This window comes from Trichosurus vulpecula, chromosome 4 (assembly GCF_011100635.1).
Source record: "Trichosurus vulpecula isolate mTriVul1 chromosome 4, mTriVul1.pri, whole genome shotgun sequence".
Lineage (NCBI taxonomy): Eukaryota > Metazoa > Chordata > Mammalia > Diprotodontia > Phalangeridae > Trichosurus > Trichosurus vulpecula.
In genome coordinates, this window is record NC_050576.1 from 304,808,537 (window position 1) to 304,820,881 (window position 12,345).

Genomic DNA, 12,345 nt, shown 5'->3' on the forward strand with positions numbered 1-12,345 from the left:
CCACCCAGCAGCTCTGCCAGGCGAGAGCTCTGCCTGCCTCCTCCTTCCCTCCCCCCGCCCCCCCATCCCCAGCCTTCCACGGGTTGACGGCTTTCCTAGAGGGAAGAATTTTACCTCGGTCCCTGAGAGCATCTCTCTCCTCTTTCTCCCTCTCTCTTTCATTCTCCCACCTCCCCCTTCCTCGCGGTGACTCTCCCCATCCCCCCTCCCCCCAGCGCTCCCCAGCTCGCGCGCGCTCTCACACACACACACACACACACACACACACACGCACACACACGCACACTCACTCAGTCATCCACACTCACACAGCGGCACGCATACGTTCGGGATCCGGAGCTGCTGTTTCTCGAGCTCCCCTAAGCTGGTCCTACTCTGGCCGCCGCGGCTGCTACTCGCCCAGGCTTCCAGCCGCCACGGGGCGTCCTCCGTCTGCAGCAGCGGCAGCAGGAGCAGCAGCGGCAGCAGCAGCAGCGGCGGCGGAGGCAGCCTCGGGCTTGGCTCGCTTCTCTCTGCCCGGGACAAGGAAGGGACGGATCCGGAGGGAAGGCGAAGCGGAGCAGCCGCGCCGCGCCGCTCCGTACCGGGAGGACCGCCTCCGTGCCCCCGCCCGGCGGCCGCAGGTAGGGAGCTCCCAGGTCCGCAGCATCTCCGAGCCAGGATCCCCCCACCCCGGTCCATTCCCGGCTCCAGGGCTCGGATTCGGAGGCTGGTAAGAGAGAGTGTTGGAGTAGGGGGGGTGGTGGGGTGAGGCCGGGGGTGGACGAGCAGGCAGAGGAGGGGAGGGGGTTTCTGGGCTCCCCGAGCCGACCCCCCCCACCCCTTTCACTTTTGCCAGCCCTTCCCAACAGCTGCTCAAGGCTGGGGGAGCTTCTTTGCGTCCAGGGAGGGCTCTCCTCGCTTCCCTCCCCGCTGCGCTCGGGACCCCGCTGCTGCCCCGCCGCCCCCAGCCCTGGCTCCCTCTCAGGGCTCCCGCCCTCTCCCCTGGCCAGTTTCCTTTAGGGCGCGGAGGTCTCAGTTTCAGCGGGCGGCTGGCGGAGAAAGTTTCCTGGGCATTAGCTGGAGGAGAGCTTGTATTGTTAGACACCAATGCCCCCTCCCGGCTCCCGCCCAGGATCTCTAGGCCCCATGGACTGCGCTCCCGGATCCCGTCCCGTCCCTTCAGACCGGCACACTGCACCTTCAGAGCCCGAAGCCCCGGGAGGCATCGGGCTGGCCGGGGGCACCGCCGCGCCCAGGGCGCAAGGCGGGCACCTGGGCAGCCACTGGGCCACCTCTCCGGACAACACGTGCACGCCTCCCACGGTCCGGGTCCCTCCCGGACCACCTCTCCTTCCTCCCCCCTACACGGCCACCACCACCCCATAGGTCGGACTCCCGGGGCTCCAGCTCCCTGATTGGCTGAAGACACAAACCCTCCCCTTCCCAGTGTGTGGGGGTGGTGGTGGCTGTGGAGTGTTGTGGTTGTCTTTGACAGCAGCGCACATGGGGCAAATGCGCGGGGGGTGGGGATGGGGGGTCAGCGGGTAGGGTAACTTGCCTTGGTCCAGTCCTGTCTCATTCCCACCCCCAATACTTTATTTTCTCTAGTCTCTTTACCTCCTTGCTGAAGACTCACACCTCCCCCCCCCCTCCCGGTGAAATATGTAAACAGTTGGGTTGCATTGGGTTGCATTTCCTAGTTAATATTTTTACGACAAGAGACAATTTCTTGAAAGAAAGATAGAACCAGTGGGTGGGTGGTGGTAGAGGGAACTATTAACCTGGGGTGAAGACTAGTGGATGATACTGGCCTGGGATGGTTAGCATGATAATTTCGAAAAGAGTATAACAAAGGGCTTGTCCCAGGATTCTGAAGAGGGTGAAAAAAAGGAATTGGAGATATATTTATGTGCACTGATGGTAGTCTCTCCTAATCTCCAAGAATGAGTTGTGGAACATAGGCAGCTAAGAGAGATTGGATCCACCTCATTGGGTGGAGTAGAGGAGAAAGAAATTAGAGAGGTCATTCCTAAAGTATTGTAGGTGAAGGAGACAATGTCAGGGGCTTTGTGAATTAAAGGTATTGTAGTGGCCTTGAGAAATATTAAGTTCAGTTTTCCCTTTTATTTTTGTTTCTTTCCCATTATTTTATTTATTGTCTTTTTAAAGGGAAACTATCCTCATATTGTAAAGTTCTCGTGTTCTGGAAATTATTTGCGGTGATTTCTTGTCCTGTGTTCATTTCTGAATGGTGACAAAAAGTGATATGTGAGACTAAAAAAAAAATCCAAAAAGTCCCTTTTATGTAATTCATAATAACAAAAGTAACAGTGATTTAGAAAATGATATAAAAGTAACAAGTGAAATTTGTACAAAATGCTGTAAAGATTTGTAAAGAGACTAATAAAGACTATAAGATGCTAGGGAAAAAAGATGTTTGTAATATATACATATAAATGATACTAATTTCATAATTTCCAGGAATGATTATATAGAACTATTAAGCCTTAATTCCTTGAAGGTGTTTGGATGTTAACCTAATCAGCCTCTGTGCTGTGTATCTGCATCTGAGAATATTGTAATTCTAATCTTTAGACGCCTTGTCAATGCACAGCAAACCGCAAGTGATACAAGTTAATGTTGACAATTTTATATTGAGTGCACTGTGCTATTTGTAAGCTGGTGAAATATGCAAGAGTAACATACCATGACTGTTATTCCCCAGGGACCCATATCAAAACAAAGTAAGGATCATAGGAGGCTATTCCAGGGAGAACAATTCAATTATTTTTTTTAAAAAATGAATAAATCGTAAGATTCTTGTATATGAAGAGTAGCAAAATTTTTTCAATTTGAATCATAATCTGTATTCACAGTGGGAGCATATGTAATATTATATAAAACAGCATTAAATTTGTTAGCTGACTCTAGATAATAGATGCTTTTCCATTTTTTATTATTTTTATTTAAGGAGACAGGGCTGTTTCTTTTCTAACTCCAGAACTGTTTCCAAGGGATAGGACTGAATGTGCTTGACAACTTGGAAATGATCACTGTTATTGAGAATATAATCTGTAATGTGCCTTTGTATGTCTAGTGAACTTGTGTTCATGCTGAGTTTTCCATGGAATTTGAATTCTTGTTCTAGGCTCCTGAACTTTAGATAGGTTTGACAAGGATATGTATATTAATTTACACACATGCATATCTACACATACACATTCTTGTATACATATATGCTTGTTATTTGGGGATAGTCACTCATAGGTAATAGGCATCTGGGGAATTTTTTTTCCCCTCTCATTTCTGAGTGTCCAAAAGGTGGTCCTGTGTTAAATTGTAAAAAAGCGTTATCACTAATGGAACTGGGCAATAGATCATAGAATCAGACAATAGTATTTTGTTGCCAGGCAACCACCTACTGTGAACAGAAAACAAAACGGTGGCAGCTGCTTCTACATCATGATAGTCATACTGTAGCCCAAGTATTGAAACCCTCCAAATGAGGCAGATTTACTAAGTCATCTGTCTAGAGTCAAATGGGTTCTGTTTTCCTCACTTCCTAAAGGAAGAGTTTAAGGAATTCTAACTGGAATGATATTGTTATATGTTACTGAATGGAATCTTTCTTATTCCCCTTGTTTACAAGACAGGCCTGTTACAAACTCAAAACAAGAAGCAGTGGTAAAATTGATAAGAATCCTTACATCCCATCACTTGTACTATTAATATGGCGCAAGCACGGATTTTATATTACAACCGGGTGTTCCTAGGCCCTTATGAGAACTTGACTTATCCTTCATTAATCTTAGAATTATGTAATGTTAGATTTAAAAGGGACCTTTAGAAGATTCCCTTCCATTCCACAGATGTGGAAACTGAGGCCTATGGTAGTTTACAGACTTGTCTGAGATTCATATTGCTTATTTGGTGGTAGACTCCCTAGTTTTCTACTCCTCTGGGGTTGCTATGAATAGGATGTGTGTTACACTTAAAAAATTAGACTTTCTATTTGTTTTGCTGAATTCTAGTCAAAACAGAAACAACAAACATGTTCATTTGACCATCAAGTTTCTGTGTCTTATTTACTTAAGTTCCTGCCTCAAGTTTTCTGGCAATCAGAATTAGATTATCATCAGGAACCTTGTGTTGTCTTCCTCTGTTAGAATGTAAACTCCTTGAGGTCAGGCGCTATATCTTGTTTGTTTGTATTTCTGTTTCCAGTGCTTAGCGCTGCACCTGGCATGTAGTAAGCACTTAATAAATGCTTCATGCATTCATCTATGAGATGAAACTCAGTTTTTGGTATTGGGATGTATTTTAGTCTTAAATGCACTGTATTTTTGCTTCCAATTTCCAAAAACTCCACTGAAATGTTGTTATCTAGTAGGCTGGGAAACTTTCTCTTCACTTTTATAAATATTTACAGCTTTTTACAATCTTTAGCACCTATCGTTTTGGGTGTAGATGCTAACTGTGATAAGGATGAGACTTGTATTTATCATCTATGAATGGCAGCAAGAACTCTAAGCATATTAACTTTCTCCCATCACGCTTGTTCAATTCTTCCTATTATAAGATACAGTAGAAATAGTATTCATATGATTAACTGAGATTTTTATCCAATAAAGCACATAAAGGTCACATGGTGTGATAGGAAGCATATTGGATTTGAAGCCAGAGGATCTGGATTCAGGTCTCACCTTTGTCATTCATTATTTGTGTGACCTTGGACAGACCAGTTAGGCCTTAATTTCCCTATTTATAAAATGGAGGGGTTGTACTATCATCTCTAAGGAGGCTCGGAGCAGTAGATCTGCCGTTTTGGCTTTCAGAGGCGAATATATGGTGTTTGTTATGCTTTTTGTTCTCTTTGCCAAAGTCGTCTTCTCAAAGTTTTTTTTTTTCTTATGTAAAGCTAAAAGACAGCGAGCACTCTTAGAGGTGCTAATAGTTTATGTGATTTCTCAAAAATAAATGGTAAAGAGTTTATCTTTGATCAAGAGATCTAACCTCTTAAAGCCTCTGTTTTTTCATTTATCAATTGGGGATAATAATGCCCATCAGTACTTGTCTCACTGGGCTACTGTGAGGCTTAAAAGAGATGATAGATAGAAAGCACTTCACAGACCTTAAAGTATCATATAAATTTGATTGTTTGGGTGGCAGACCACTTATGGATCATCATGTTTAGGGCTGGAGGGGACCTTAGATATTACGTAATCTCTCTCTCTCTCTCTCTCTCTCTCTCTCTCTTTCTCTCTCTCTCTTCCCCCCCCCCTCTCTCCCTCCCTCCCTCCCTCTCTCTTTCCCTTTTTCCCTCTCCCTTTTAACAAATGGGGAAACAGAGGCCCGGAGAGAGTGACTAGCCCTAGTCACACAGGTTGTAAGTGGCAGAGCTAGGATTTGAACCCGTCTTCCAACTTCAAATCCAGAGTTTCTTTCACTCTACTACATATGCCTTTTTAAGCCTTTAACTTTGGAAATAGATGGTCTAAGTGATTCCTTGGACCTAAAGAACCAGCATTCCATCATTTATCATTTAAACTAAAGGTAGGCATTGATCTCTAATGCTACTCTTATATTCAATAAAAAATTTGGTAGAAGAATGGTCAGAGAAACAATATAGCAATGGATCATATTGCTTATCACTCAAGCTGTTTTCACCTGCAAAGCCTGCACTCTCTGCCGTTTTATAGGAGTGAGCAAATTGATTTACAGCATGTTTAACCTAGTTTTAGAAGCCTGCTATTAACTTGTTCTAGCTAGAAAGATCTTCAAGGAGAAAATTTAGCAGATTTCAAGCCAATTTTACTGATTTTTGGGGGGAAACCATTTTATTCCCAGACTAGTTATAGTTTGTCTTGGGCAAGTGTTCGCTTTCTGTCTTCTTTAGTGGACATACATGCAGAGCCACACATTTTGACATCACTCCTTTTCTCATGGTTTGTTTCTCTTGGAAAATAAACTACCAGTGGATTGGCATTTGCATATAGGAAAGCTATGTAGAATTCAGCAGAGTGGAGGGAGGGCTGGCCTCAGGAAGACGAGGGTTTAAATTCTACCTCTGATACAGATGATCTTGGACAAGTCTCTTAAACTATCTGTGCCCCTAGCAATGCTCTAAGACTACAAATCTCAGAGCAGTTACAGATCAGTCAGTCTCTCCTCTGATTAAATCATAGGATGGAAAAAAAAATGTCACACACACAAAAGAAAAAGCCCACCGTTTTCAGAGAAAGTAAAGAGAGGCCCTAGTGACTTTTAAAGTATGATATAGTTATGTTTTAAATCCCCCAAGCCAGCTTCTGATTTTGTAGCCTATAAACCCTCACCCACACAGTTATGGTTGCTTAAAAAAAAAAGGAGAAAAGAAAACACAAGTATCAAATCTCTTAGCCCTCATACTACCTAAGAGGGACAAATTCCTGCTATTCTTAATTTTGCATCCACTCATATACGAGTTAAGGCCTATGAGCTGTCTTTTAATTTCAAGGACAGACTGAGGTAGTATTTGCTTGGAGAGACATAAGAAAATGATGCTGGATATAAGGGACAAATAAAAATAAACAGCTAGCACTTATGTCATGCCTTAAAGATTCACAAGCCACCTATAAATATTATTTCATTTCATCCTTGTAACAACCCTGAGAAGTAAGTGTTATTATTATCTCTACTTTAATGGGGTTAAATGACTTGCCAAGAGTCACACTGCTGTTGAAAGCAGAATATGAACTCAGGTCTTCTTGACTTCTGGTCTGGGATTCTACCCGTCGTACTACCTAGTTGGAATTATACATCTGGAAGTAGAAAGGAAAGATTAATTTTAATTATTCAATGGCCAAATTTTCTACCACCCTACCGTATGGTCTCTGTCTGTCTTTATATATTCACGTGCACACACATAAAAAATAATATATATGTATGCATGCACACATTTTTATATATACAAACATACATATATACAATGTATACATATCCATACCTATATACACAAATGCACATATAGACATGTATATTTTATGTATATGTATTTATGCATATATATTATTTTTTCAAAGGGAAAATGGGAAAATACTATGATACTTCTTATCTGGTTAAATAACATAAATAATAATTAGGAACACTGGAGAGAAAATTCGTTGCATCTCTTTTTTTTGTCTCAGTTGATTTTGGGGGAAAAATGAGAGCTCTAGCTAATAATATCTTAGAATATACTTCCTTTCTGCCATTGTAGAAACAGCTACAGAAGGATATTGATCTCTCCCAAACACAGCCATCTAAAGTATAAAACAGCTATTTAATAACCCTCAGCAGCATAACAAAGGTTATGGCGGTAAGTCCACCAAAATACTTTATTTAGTTGGAGCTGCAGGGTGAAGTTTGCTAGCCCAATGTAATTATCCAGACTGGAATATGGCCAAGGCACTGTGGTTAATATCCCAGACAGTGGGAGAAAAGTCATGGATAAAACTTTTAATGACCATAAGGGGACCATGCCTTTATATCTTACTTGTAAGACTATGGTAACTTTTGTAGCATAGAAGCCCTTAACCCAAAGGAACAGGGTATGGACTCATCACCCCTATCCCTGTAGCTATGTAACTTTTCAATGGAATGTTATCACTCAGGAAATAATAATCCCTAGAGATGAATGTTGACGAAATAAGAATTTTTGTTTTATCTCATGGCACCTCTGAAAAAAAAGCCCCAGAAATAGCGATGAGTAACACAAAATGCAAGTAACTGAGAGTGGCAAAGGCCCTAACTAGAACTTCCCCAAAAGAGCAGTGCTGATGGATGCGCTTGTGTGGTGATGACTCTGGATAACTTGAAGGGGAAAGGCCTTGTTCCCAGGACTTACTCCTTGGCAGAATTTTAGAGTATATAAAATTTGGGCATCTTCTCCCACCTCTGCTTTCTGAAATCTTCCTAACTTCTAGACTTTTTCTCTTCCTCAACACACAGCTTTTGTATCCCATTCTTTTAGGGCATTCCTGATAGCTGTCAACTCACTTTTGCTGAGATGTTGGTCAACTTAGCCTTAATGTGTTACCTCTTCCAGGGGCATTTGCAATTTACTTCTGACTGATTTTTCCCCCTATTGCTTGTTTTTAAAAAAAAATGAGCTCTCCTCCTGGGACACAGGAAGCAATGTCCCAAGCCTTTTGTGCTGGGAGCCAGGGGCCTGGTTACTGGCTTTGTGCACTGGAACCTCGGGTACTGGTGGCTTGCTCACTGCGCTGGGGTGGCCTGGTGTAGTTGCGCCTGTTGTTGCCTGGTTTCCAGGGCTGGCAATTTATCTTCTGCACTGGGACTCGAGGCATCACAGCTGGCCTGCTGTGCCACTGGCCTGCTCAGCCAGGACGGAGGGGCCTCAGTTGCTGATCTGTGCTGTGCTAAGAGCCTCTTGCTGTCTTGCCTGGATACCATTTGGCCTGGGCTGCACTCCCTTTTTACCCAAATGAGATAGACCTTTCCTGAAACCCTTCTAAGTTATCTTAAGCTGGAAAATTGTTTCACTCTGTCCTTTTGTGGATTTTGTTACTCCAGAATCTGGTGAGAGGCTTGATTTAATGTTTCTGAGGGAAACTGGAGAGAGCTCAGGCAACTTCCTGGCTTTTCTCTGCCATCTTGGCTCTACCTTCTGGCATTTGTATTTTGATAACAAACTCCCTAAGAGCCTGTCTTGGTGACCTAGTTCTGAGCTGCAATGGGCTAAACTGCTCAGTTGTCCTCACTGAGCCCAGAATCAATATGTCGAGGCCCCAGAGAGGGTTTGGTGGGGGCATCAGGCAGGTTACTTAAGGACTAGTGAATTGGCCCAAGTTGGAAATGGACCAGATCAAAGCTCCCATATCAACTGGTGGTGAGATTGGGCCTGTGAGTAGCTATTGCGCTTCTGGAAGAGGGAGCCCCAGTCTAGGAAGGAAAGAAATAAGGAACGCATAGACACACACACACAGACACACACACACACACACAGACTGAGAGAAAGAAGGAAAGAAGAAGGGAAGGAGTGATGAAATGAAAAAGAATGAAACTATTATGACCTAAGGGAATAAATATTAAATAGTGGAATTTCATTAGACCAGGTAGAGAGAGTTAGGGAAGGAAGTTGAGGCCAACTGTCAGTCTTGAAAACTTATCGTATCAGCATCCGCCTACTTGCAACGCTCATATTATCCTCATTTTGCAGACAGATAAAGCAAGGTACAGGATTAATATCTGCAGTCGTAAGTAACTTAGAAGCTTATTGGTCAACCTAAAAAATAGAGTTTTAGAGTTTCACTTGTAATCTGACAAGTAGTCACATAACACCACTCCAGAGAACTGTCTGTTGTGCTAGAACTTGTAATCAGTATTTGCTAAGCTCATGATATTTGCCAGACTATCTAGAGTTAAATGGAACAATTCTGGGCATAAATAAAAGTGGGAAGAAAGAGAAATCAAAGGATATAAATTATTCACAGCCAAATGATTAGGGAAGGAAAGTAATATTTTATAAGAAAGATTTGAATATAGTAATAGAGTTGTGGAGCAGGGTACCTAAGACACATATGGCCACTATGTGAGGAATAAATCATCACTAGCCAAGTGGAGGTTTTAAAGCCATTCTCCTCAGTTTGCTAGGCTTTGAACAGTAGCACTTCTTGGCAGAATTCTTTGACACAGCTAGGAGAATCAGGGATGGATGAGCAGAGGGAAGTAAGAAGAAATTAAAAAAAAATCCTTAGAAAAGAAGCTTAGAATGTTTAAGTAAAGGAGAAACTGAAGGCTTTGGAAGTTAAGGGTGATAGAGTCAGGCTTTATTGTCCCATGTAGGAATATTAAAAGTCTGCCCCTTTTCTGTTGCCAAAGATTTCTATAATCAAAGTAAGAGGAGTGTGCTGTGCATAGAGACACTGCAGAAGAAATGGAGAGTGGTGATGAGCAGGAAAGAGTTAGCTAGCTCTAACTACCAAGAGTTTGGGAGAATTTATTAGAAAGAAAGGAAGAAAGGCGGAACAAAGAGTTAGGATCTTGGGGAATTAAGATTTTGAGACAGGAAGAAATACTGAAAAGTGTGTAAGATGGTCAGGAGATGAACTCTAGCCAGAAACATGACACTGTGGAAAAGAAGAAAGCAAATACAAATAGAGAGTTTAAAATTTGTATTTAGTGTGCCTATGCGCTTAAGTGTAATAGTTTTTACTTTAGTGGTGGGAAAAGAGTTGTAAATATACTAACAGGTATTTTACATAAATACTTTTTATAATTAAAAAATAAACTTAAAAATTTTTTTTTTCTCTTCTAAAAGTTGTTTCAAGAATCTTGTTTGGATAGAGTTTGGACTAGATGACTACTGAAGCTTCTTCTAACTCTTAAGATTTTGTGATTCAGTAATAGAAATTGACCTGTATAGAAAGATCAGATGTTTGACCAACTTTCTTCCCTTCTTCCCACCTCCCTCCCTTGTCTTTTCTTGCCTCCTTTCTTTTCTCCCTCTCTTCCTTTTTTCCTCCATTCCTTTCTCCTTTTCTTCCTCTCTTCTTTTCTCCTTCTCTTCCTTCCTTCTTTCCTTCCTTCCTTCTCTGTTTTTAGGTTAAGGGTCATCTCAAAGACAGAGGAAAAGACAAAACATCTCAACAATGCAATAGTCTCTGATTAATGCTGATATGAACTCAATAAATGTTAATAGAGCTTTTTATACAGGTCCCATGGAAAAGGACATTTGCTGTTCACCTTGATACTCCCTATTCCCATAATGATTGAACGAGGCAATATGGGATAGTTGGAAGAGGGCTTAATTTGAAGCCTGAGGGTCTAAGTTCAAATCTGGTTGAAATATTTACTACCTGTGTGCATCTGAGAAAGCTATATCACTTCACCTTCCTCATTTGTAAAATGACCCATAAACTCATTTCTCATTCTTGAGTTTATAATTATGCCCTTCTACTATCACATCCCTACTGAACTCAACCTTAGCATAAGAAATGCACAAATGTCCTCTAATCTACTTAACCCCCCTCATTGAAGATCAGCAGGCCTTTCTTTTTTATGGATATCCTATATTTCCTTCTCTCCTTCAGTAAGAACAGAAATAATCCGTATTTTTATTATGCATACCCTAGTATCAGAAGTGTGTTCCTTTTGATAACCTACTAATTTTCTAAGGGTTGATCTTCCTTCATCCAGGTACAAACAGCGCTTTTGGAGGTCTTTCCCAAAGGATCATCACATTCCCTTCTGCATTTTCCTGGCCCAGAGCCCTAGATCAATTGTTTTCCCATCCCCACATCTGGTTTCTTAGTTCTGCTAACAATTCAGGGGGTGTTTTTGGTTCCCATTTCTGTGCAGGAAATCCTTGCGGCTATACTAATTTTTGGTTTTATAGCTCACTCTTTTTTATTTTTAAAACGCTATTGGCTCATTTATGTATTTTGTTTTTACATTATAAACATTTCCAGATAACCCTCACACTGTGAGACTTCTCCTGTAACAAAGTAAAACAGTTAAACAAAACTCATAATAAAGCGACCGCATTTGTAAGTGCAAGAAGCATCCCACATCCTGTAGCACCCAAACCTCTTTAATTTTTTTTAAACAGAAATCTGTTTTTTTTCCTCCCAATCCATTGAATAAAAGCAAATTCCCTGTAACAAATATGTATAGTCAAGCCAAACAAATTCTTTCATTAACTGTATACGAATATATGTATACATAAAATAAATATATAATTATATATAACATATTTAGTATTTAATATATGTTATATGTAGTAATATGGTAGCTAGGTGGTGCAGTGTAAAGAGTTATGGGCCTGGAGTCAGGAAGATTCATCTTCCTGAGTTCAAATGCTACCCCAGATACTTCCTAGCTGCGTGACCCTGGGCAAGTCACTTAATCCTGTTTGCCTCCATTTCCTTATCTGTAAAATGAGCTGGAGAAGGAAATGACAAACCACTCCAGTATCTTTGCCAAGAAAATCCCAAAGGGGTCACGAAGAGTCGGACATGAATGAAAAATGACTAAACAACAATAACAGTAATATATAGCATATTTTGTTACATACAACAAGCATATATTGTTATGTAAATATACTTGTCATGTATGTTAATATATACCTATGTGTAGATATGCATGTGTGTACACATGTATGTGGATGTGTACATATATACATGATAAGACATATACATATCTTATTCTATACCTTAAATCTATTACTTCTCTATCAGATGGTGGATAGTATATTTTTTCATGACTCCTTTAGGATCATGGACAGTCAGTGTGTTGATCATAGTTTTTACAGTTTTCCAAATTTGTTTGTTTTTCCTGAGTTGTTGTTATTGTATAAATTGTTCTCCTGATCCTGCTCATCCA

The 12,345-nt window shown here is 41.4% G+C and overlaps 1 protein-coding gene across 5 annotated transcripts in view; it reads left to right on the forward strand.

The window, feature by feature from the left end:
* The first annotated feature begins 250 nt into the window (after window positions 1-250).
* The window catches only part of ENOX1 (ecto-NOX disulfide-thiol exchanger 1), a 706,159-nt gene continuing 694,064 nt past the window's right edge, over window positions 251-12,345 (forward strand). For 2 of the 5 annotated variants that reach the window (XM_036757466.1, XM_036757465.1), the window contains exon 1: window positions 278-623. The gene's annotated coding sequence lies outside the window, so the exon portion shown is untranslated. Of the gene's footprint in view, window positions 713-12,345 lie in introns of all 5 variants that reach the window. The other 3 variants (XM_036757461.1, XM_036757462.1, XM_036757464.1) reach the window with 2 other exon arrangements.